The sequence below is a fragment of the Zingiber officinale genome, chromosome 11B (assembly GCF_018446385.1).
Source record: "Zingiber officinale cultivar Zhangliang chromosome 11B, Zo_v1.1, whole genome shotgun sequence".
Taxonomy (NCBI): Eukaryota; Viridiplantae; Streptophyta; class Magnoliopsida; order Zingiberales; family Zingiberaceae; genus Zingiber; species Zingiber officinale.
The window spans coordinates 31,346,902-31,356,807 of NC_056007.1; the positions used below are offsets into that span (position 1 = coordinate 31,346,902).

At 35.3% G+C, this 9,906-nt stretch overlaps 1 non-coding gene across 1 annotated transcript; it reads right to left on the reverse strand.

Moving 5' to 3' along the window:
* Window positions 1–473: 473 nt before the first annotated feature.
* On the reverse strand, window positions 474–579 carry LOC122035509. Its single transcript, XR_006127058.1, has one exon. It is a non-coding gene; the product is annotated as a small nucleolar RNA R71 (small nucleolar RNA).
* Between the last annotated feature and the right edge of the window lie 9,327 nt (window positions 580–9,906).

Genomic DNA, 9,906 nt, shown 5'->3' on the forward strand with positions numbered 1-9,906 from the left:
TAAATTCGGCATTTTCTTTCTTGCTTTTCATATTGCATTTTATTTCTTGTCTTTGATTCTTCATTTTATAATTTTTTCTTAAATATCCATGAGCACTAACATGTCAAGCAGGCCCATGAGAAATTTTTCTACACCAATTTCTGCAAGATTTTTGTCTCCCATTGTGCAACCTCAAATTGAAGCAGAAAGTTTCCAACTAGACCCAGAGTTAATTTTTATGATACAAGGTCACAAATTTAGAGGAGAAGTATCAGAAAGTCCTTATCTGCATCTTGAAACATTTTTAGAGATTTGTGATATGGTGAAATGTGAAGGAGTGTCAGCAAATGCAGTTCGATTGATGGCATTTCCTTTCAGTATCAAGGATAAAGCAAGGACTTGGTTATAGTCTCTCTACCCTCAAAGCATCACAAGTTGGGAACAATTGGAGAAGCAATTCCTGGATCATTTTTTCCCTCTAAGTAGAACCGTGTATATGAGGAATTGCATAACAAATTTTGCTCAGGCATATGGAGAATCATTAGTTGAAGCATGGGATAGATTCAAGAGTCTTCAAAGATAGTGCCCTCATCATGGTTTTGAAAAATGGTTGATTTTGCACATATTCTATGGGGGAATTTCTTCCTCAGACAAGAGTTTATTGGATTTATCAGCTGGAGGTTCTTTTATGGACAAAAGTGTAGATGAAGCTTATTCATTGATTGATCAAGTGACATTGAACCTCCATGAATGGTTGAACAAAAGTTGGATGGAATTTCCCTCAGATATTCAAGAAGTACAAGCCATAAATGTAAGAGAGCCTATCAAACAAAATGAAATTCAACCACCTAAAAATGTTGAAATTCACAAGTCACAGAGTGAGGAGTTCAAACATTTGGGGGCAAAGCTTGATAGTATTGTTTCAAAATGGTTTAAAGAAGATCCCCTTCCTACACAGTCAAGATCCAATGAAAAGTGTGATGATCTTGGGTTGAGAAGTGGCAAAAATCATGAAGAACCTATGAAGAATGACATGTTTAGAATTGAGGAGAAGAATAATAGAAGATCACAAGAACTCAGTTCCATTTCTCTAGGAAGTTCCCAAAGGCCACGAGTACCTTTCCCTCAACGATTAATCACACCAACATTAGATAAGCAAGTTGGACCTCCTCCAAAAGCTCAAAGGAAATTTAGGAAAAAGGAAGTTCAATCTTTCCCAGGACCTTCACTAAGGGTTCCTTTTCCACAAAGGTTAGTGGGGGTCAATGAAAATAAAGACTTCGACAAATCCTGTGACACCAATATGGTTGAGTGCAGATTTTTGAATATATATGAAGATGAAGATTTTTCAGATGAGGATTTTATTGATAATGCAGTGGTAAATAAGTTTTCAGATCTACCTCAAAATTTTATAAGGTGTTATAGTGGCATTGAATTTTCAGATGATGAATGTGATGTAATAGATCAACTTAAAACTGCAAGTGAAGTTATTGATCCTCTTGTTATTGATTCTCCTTTTGAGGACATAGATGTTGGTTTATTTTTTGATGTATGTGTTGATGTTGATGATATGGAAGAATGTGTAGGGAGTTGTGTTGTGGAAGCAGCATCTCAAGGATCACCACCTTTGTCAACACAACCCTTAGAGGTTTTAAGAATTAATCATGTTGTGGAACAATGTGTAGGGACTTATGCAGAGCTAGCAGTGTTGGTTGCTACTCGGAAAACCTAGAGGTTCCACTGTACAAAAATTTTGTACAAAGGTCTGAACCTTTTCCTAGCTACCATGTGTTCTTTTAAATTAAATTTTGGATCGCCTGCGGAACTTAACACGTTTGATCCAAAACTTAATCTATTTGTTCTTTTAGGTTTTGACTTGGATCTCCTGCGGAACTTAACACGTTCGACCCAAGTCACCTTAAGTTATTAATTCCATTAAATATTAATTTCCATAATTGGTTCCCAGTACTGACGTGGCGAGGCACATGGCCTTCTTGGATATGGGAGCAACCACCACCGACTAGACAAAACATTTTATAGAAAGCTAATATTTAATTTCCTAAAATAACTTTAGGTTAACCGAAAAGAACAATCAAATCACAAGGGAAAGAAAAACAAAAGAACACTATATCGAAAACAAATTCGAAACTCTAGAATCGTATGCCTCTTGTATTTAGTATTATTTCCAAAAATAACTAGTATGATGCGGAAACAAAAATTACTAGTTATACCTTTTAGAAAGACCTCTTGATCTTCTACCGTATTCCTCTTCTAACCTCGGACGTTGTGTGGGCAACGATCTTCCGAGATGAGAACCACCAAGCACCTTCTTCTTCCTTACAAGTTTCGGCCATCAAAACTTCTCCTAGGATGAAGAGGTTCGGCCACCACCACCATGCTCCAAGGGATGCTAGAAAAGAGGCTTCTTTTCTCTCCTTCTTCTCCTTCTTAGATCCGGCCACCAAAGCTATCTCCACCATGAGAAGGTTTCGGCCACACAAAGGAGAGGAGAGGAAAGAAAGGGCCGGCCACACCCAAAGAGAAAAGAGAGGAAAAATAGAATAGAGTTGTTCGCCTTGAAGCTTCCTCTACCCCTCTTTTATAATCCTTGGTCTTGGCAAATAAGGAAAATTTAATAAAAACTTCCTTAATTCTTTTGCCATTGAAAAGGAAAATTTATTTAATTAAAATAATTTTCTCTTTTCAAATTATAATGGCCGGCCACTCTTCTCCCCAAAACAAGGAGAGTTTTAATTAAAAAAAAAATAAAACTTCCTAATTTGTTTCTAGAAATTTATAAAAATTTCTTCAATAATTTAATCCTTCATGATTGGTTAATAAAAGAAATTTTATAAATTAAAATCTTTCTTTTAAACATGTGGATAATTTCAAAAGGAAAGTTATCTCTAAAATTAAAATCTCCTTTCAATCTACAAATAAGGAAAGATATTAAATCTTTTCTTAATCTTTGTAGAAACTAATAAAAGAGAATTTTTAATTTTCAAACTTTCTTTTAAATCATGAATATAATTAAAAGGAAAGTTTTACCAAAATTAAAATCAACCTTTTAATCTACAAATAAGGAAGAGATTTTAACTCTTCTCTTAATCTTTTGTAGAATCTTATAAAAGGAAGGATTTAAATTTTTAAACTCTCTTTTAAATTATATTATCCACATAAGAAAAATTTTAAAATTAAAATTCCTTTTTATTTTAATAGGGACGACCACATGAATTCACCCATGAACATACCCATGGCCGACCCTAGCTTGGTCTCCAAGCTAGCTTGGCCGGCCCCTATAGGATGGGTAAGAAGGTGGGTATAGGTGGGTATAGTACTCTATAATTAAGAGGCTACGATAGGGACCGAGAGGAGGAATTGGTTTTGGTCTCCCGATAAAATTAAGCATCCCGTGCTCGCCTCGAACACACAACTTAATTTTATCAATAATAATTCATTCCACTAGAGAACTATTATTGAACTACCGCACCAATCCTAAATTACATTTTAGGTTCCTTCTTATCATGAGTGTGTTAGCCTCCCTGTGTTTAAGATAACAAATGTCCACTAATTAAGTAAGTTACTGACAACTCACTTAATTAATATCTAGCTCCAAGAGTAGTACCACTCAACTTCATCGTCATGTCGGACTAAGTCCACCTGCAGGGTTTAACATGACAATCCTTCTGAGCTCCTCTTGGGGACATTCTCAACCTAGATCACTAGGACACAGTTTCCTTCTATAATCAACAACCCACACTATAAGTGATATCATTTCCCAACTTATCGGGCTTATTGATTCATCGAACTAAATCTCACCCATTGATAAATTAAAGAAATAAATATCAAATATATGTGCTTGTTATTATATTAGGATTAAGAGCACACACTTCCATAATAACTGAGATCTTTGTTTCTTTATAAAGTCAGTATAAAAGAAACGACCTCTAATGGTCCTACTCAATACACTCTAAGTGTACTAGTGTAATTATATAGTTAAGATAAACTAATACCTAATTACACTACGACCTTCCAATGGTTTGTTCCTTTCCATTATAGTCGTGAGCTACTGTTTATAATTTATAAGGTACTGATAACATGATCCTCTGTGTGTGACACCACACACCATGTTATCTATAATATAAATTAATTGAACAACTACATTTATCATAAATGTAAACATTTGACCAATGTGATTCTTATTTCTAGATAAATGTTTATACCAAAAGCTAGGCTTTTAGTATACACTCTAACAATCTCCCACTTATACTAAAAGACTAAGCTGTTGTAGCTGCTGCCATACATCTGATTCCCATGCCTTTCAAAAAGCTCTTGCCTTAAGGACCTTAAGTTATCATCTGATGTAATCTAGGCGTCAACAACTTCTCCTCGTTTATACGATTTCTCGTATTGGGTGGTACTTGCGCTCTATTGTGTTTTCTTACTTTATAGACTTATGGTTTCTTCAAGTTTGCTATTGCTCCAATGTTATTACAATAAATTGTAATAATCTTTGGACAAACCAGAAATCATATCTAAGTCTATCTTGAGGTTATTGAGTCATTCAGCTTTTATGGCTATCTCAGAGGCTTGCCATATACTCAGCTTCTATGGTGGAGTCCAGAAAAACACCTATGCTTATCACTCTTCCATAGTTATGACTTTACCTCCTAAAGTAAACACAAAACCCCGAGGTTGACTTATTATTGTCCCTATCCGATTGGAAGTCAAAATCCATGCAACCCACAGGGACTAAATTAACTGCCTTGTAATCTAGCATATAATCTCTAGTTCCTCTAAGGTACTTTAATATATGCTTTACTGCAGTCCAATGTCCTTGTCTAGGGTTACTTTGATATCTGCTAACTATGCCCTTGACAAAACAAATTTCTGATCTCGTGCATAGCATACATTAGGTTGTCTAACTGCCGAAGCATAAAGAACTGCCTACATGTCCTCAATCTCCTTTGATGTCATCGGAGACATCTCTTTAGATAAAGACACTCCATGCTTAAAAGGTAAGAAACCTTTCTAGGAGTTTTGCATGCTTAAAACGAGCAAGGATTTTTCTGATGTACAAGCTTAGGATAAGTATATTTTTCTTGCGATCCTTTGATCTCAAAAATATATACATTCTCCCAAGTCCTTTATATCGAATTATTTGGACTACCATACCCTTACTTCATTTTGATATTGTTTCCAACTACCAAAAATGTTATCTACGTATAGTACAAGAAATACCACCACGTTTCCATCACACCTCTTATATACACAAGACTTATCCGTTTACTCAATAAATCCATAGGTCTGGATTACTTTGATAAACTGGATGTTCCAAGACCTTGAAGCTTTGCATCAGTCCATAGACTGATTGAGCTTGCACACAAGATACTCTTAGCCCTTTGCAATGAACCCTTCTGGTTGCTTTATATGGATGCTTTCTTCAAGACTTCCATTAAGGAATGTTGTCTTGACATCCACTTAACAAATAGATAAAAGTATCGGATAGACTTAAGCATGGCTACCGGTGAAAAGTTTCCTTTTCATCTAGCCTTGCTTTGAAAGTTTCTACCTTCCCGTCTATCCCTCTTTTCTATTATAGACCTTTTATACCCAAAGGCTTTACACCATTTGGTGGTTCTACAAGCTTCAGTTTTATTAGAATACATATATTCTAATTCTGTTATTCATTACTCTTTGCCAAGATATTGCATCTTTATCTTGGAGTGTTTCGTCATATGTCCGGAGATCAGGTTCATGTCCTCCAGGGATCGAGTCCAAAAACTCTCCCAAAACATGGATCTTTTTAGGTTGCCTAACAACCCTCCCACTACGACAAGGCACTTTCTGCAATTGTGTATCATTTGTGATACGTGTTGCAGTTTCCTTGTGGTATCTCATCTTGTACAATTGGTACTAGATTAGACATGTCTTTTATTATTTCCTTAAGAACAAATTTTCTTATGGGCACGTGGTTTATTACATGGTCCTTTTCTAAAAATCGGTCATTGATGCTAACAATGACCTTCTAATTTTTAAGACTAAAAACCTACTTTCATTTCTCTAGGATAACCCACAAACAAGTGAATTCCTGTCCAACTTATCATTGTCTCTCTTCAGCATATGTGCTGGACTACCCGAATCCGAATATGCTTCGAAATAGGCTTACGCCTATTCAGCAATTCTATATGAGTAGAGAGTTCTGACTTTGGAAGGTACTATATTCACTTCCGTTTCCAGAGTATATCCTAAAAATGATTTTGGTAATATTCTAAATAACTCATCAATCTACTTATTTCCATAAGAGTCCTATACCTTCCTTTTTCTACACCATTCTGTTGGGGTGTACCAGGTGCAGTTAGTTGGAATTGAATCCCTACTTTTGATAAGTGACTCCTAAATTCTCCCAAGAGGTACTTGCCACTATGTTCTAACCATAGTGACTTTTACTTTAACATTTCTCCGCATCAGCCTTGTACTATTTGAACTAATCAAAGTACTTAGTCTTGCGGTACATTAAGTAAATTTATTTGTATCTTGAATAATTGTCTATAAAATAGACGAAATATTCAATACTACCTCTTGTCTGGATAGTCATAGGATCACACAAATCAGAATGAACCAATTTCAATATATCTTTGACTCCATACCCCTTAAACTTAAAAGCTTCTTGGTTATTTTTTCTTCCAAGTAAGATTCACAGGTTGGAAAGATTTTCACTACCAATGAACCCAAAAGTTCATCAGCTACCAATGAATCCTACTCAAGTTAATATAACCTAGCCTTAGATGCCAAAGATATTAATGGTTCATTTTCGAAGGTTGCTTTCTCTTAAAATTAGAAGATGTGTTACTAATTTCCATTTGTTGCATCGTGGGAGTTATTGGATTTATAAATTGCCAACCAACGTGCGAACAGATAACTTCCCTCTTTTTCTTAATAACAACTTTGTTATTAAAAGAGGCAGAATATCAAGTTCTTTGAATAGTTTAGAAACTGAAAACTAGTTCTTTCTAAACTTGGTGCGTAAAGACAATTACTCAAAAATCCATGTTTTATTCTTATCAAAAGATAAACATCTCCCACTGCAACAGCTACCATTTTACAGTAGTGCCCATGTGGACGGTGTTTTAATTTTCATTTAGTTGCCGGATTTCCTGGAACCCTGCAATGAATTGCGGACATGATTGATGGCATCTGTATCTACACTCCAGGTTCTGGTAGATAACACCACTAAACATGTTTCAACTAATGAATTAAATACACCTATATTGTTCTTAGTTCTAAAAAGACAGTCTACCTTAATGTCCAAGTCCTATTTCCAATCATTACAATTGGGACTACTAAGTCTTTTCTATAGTATAACAACTAGAGGATTGAGAAACATTTTAAATCCTAAGAATCACAAAAATATTTGGTCAAGATCAATTCTTTAAAATCCCCATGAATTTTGTATGTCACGATAGTGTGGACGTATACAAAATCAACGAGGAGATTTTATCCATTAATTTTATTATTCGTCAACTTTACTTTATGACGAATAAAATTAATAGTTGATCTGTCTTTGATCAAATATTTGGTCAAAACTTTTTGAATTTAAAATAAAATATTGATTCCTCAAACAATATTATTTAAATTCACCAACACCTTAAACACCGTGAATTTTGCATGCCACGTTAGTGTGGACGTATACAAATTCAACATTTGTAAAAGGAGGGTTTTACCCATTAACTATCTTGTCAACGTATCTTTATGACAAATAAAATTATCTCAAACACCGTTAATTTTGTATGCCATGTTAGTGTGGACATATACAAAATCAATAATTTGTAAGAGGGGTTTTAACCCTTTAATTTTATTATCTTGTCAACCAAGTTTTATGACAAATTAATAGTTGGTTTCATTTGGTCACACAAATAATAGCAGTGACTCCGATGGGGAGGATACTATTAGATGTGTCTAAGTGTATACCATTACTTGACACTAAGTCCATTAATAAGATTATGCCCCTTCCATTGGGGAAGATCACACGCTCTTAATTAACTTCCTATAGTCATCCAAAAATGGAAGTCTGTTCTAGTGATCCACAAACAAGCTCATCCATTATGGAGGAAGGCACTCAGAGCCAACGCGCAAGCTTGTTTGCATCACTTACAAACCAGTAATGGAGACCATGGGATTTATTTAAAAATCTCTCTCCCACTTAGTTATTTATAAACGAGGAATTTTAACTATGCTAGCCTACTAGTCATGTATACTAACATGCACACACAACACAATATAAAAGCAATAAATAGAAAATCTAATTTTCAACTATTATGTCTTTTATCTCTAGTTGTCCTCCGTGTGTTGTCATCCCAAGCTGCTGCCATATTTGGCCACCGCCACTGGATCTAGCTGTCGCATCCATCTTGCTCCTAGTTCCGCTGCGCCTCTGGTCCTTAGAAGGTTCCACGCTTTGCAAGATTCGATCCACGACATAAATAGAATTTTACATTTTTGATCCTATATTCCATAAAAGGAATGTACATGTATCTAGATCAAAAATAAAATCCTAATAAAACTAAATACAGCTCCTGCTGTATTTTAATACAATCATGCACACACAGATAAATGCCCTTGACATGTCCAAGGGTCCAATCACACACATAATAACTAAAAGCCATAATAGTTGGATCCTGCATCCACAAAGTTAGCACATCCTACTATTAACCTGCCTAAATTATGTATGACATGTGCATAATTAAACTAATACCAAATACACAGAGGCAAAACCCTAGCTCTGATACCAATTGTTGGTTGCTACTCGGAAAGCCTAGAGATTCCACTGTACAAAAATTTTGTACAAAGGTCTGAACCTTTTCCTAGCTACCATGTGTTCTTTTAAATTAAATTTTGGATCGCCTGCGGAACTTAACACGTTTGATCCAAAACTTAATCTATTTGTTCTTTTAGGTTTTGACTTGGATCTCCTGCGGAACTTAACACGTTCGACCCAAGTCACCTTAAGTTATTAATTCCATTAAATATTAATTTTCATAATTGGTTCCCAGTACTGACGTGGCGAGGCACATGGCCTTCTTGGATATGGGAGCAACCACCACCGACTAGACAAAACCTTTTATAGAAAGCTAATATTTAATTTCCTAAAATAACTTTAGGTTAACCGAAAAGAACAATCAAATCACAAGGGAAAGAAAAACAAAAGAACACTATATCGAAAACAAATTCGAAACTCTAGAATCGTATGCCTCTTGTATTTAGTATTATTTCCAAAAATAACTAGTATGATGCGGAAACAAAAATTACTAGTTATACCTTTTAGAAAGACCTCTTGATCTTCTACCGTATTCCTCTTCTAACCTCGGACGTTGTGTGTGCAACGATCTTCTGAGATGAGAACCACCAAGCACCTTCTTCTTCCTTACAAGTTTCGGCCATCAAAACTTCTCCTAGGATGAAGAGGTTCGGCCACCACCACCATGCTCCAAGGGATGCTAGAAAAGAGGCTTCTTTTCTCTCCTTCTTCTCCTTCTTAGATCCGGCCACCAAAGATATCTCCACCATGAGAAGGTTTCGGCCACACAAAGGAGAGGAGAGGAAAGAAAGGGCCGGCCACACCCAAAGAGAAAAGAGAGGAAAAATAGAATAGAGTCGTTCACCTTGAAACTTCCTCTACCCCCTCTTTTATAATCCTTGGTCTTGGCAAATAAGGAAAATTTAATAAAAACTTCCTTAATTCTTTTGCCATTGAAAAGGAAAATTTATTTAATTAAAATAATTTTCTCTTTTCAAATTATAATGGCCGACCACTCTTCTCCCCAAAACAAGGAGAGTTTTAATTAAAACAAAAATTAAAACTTCCTAATTTGTTTCTAGAAATTTATAAAAATTTCTCCAATAATTTAATCCCTTCATGATTGGTTA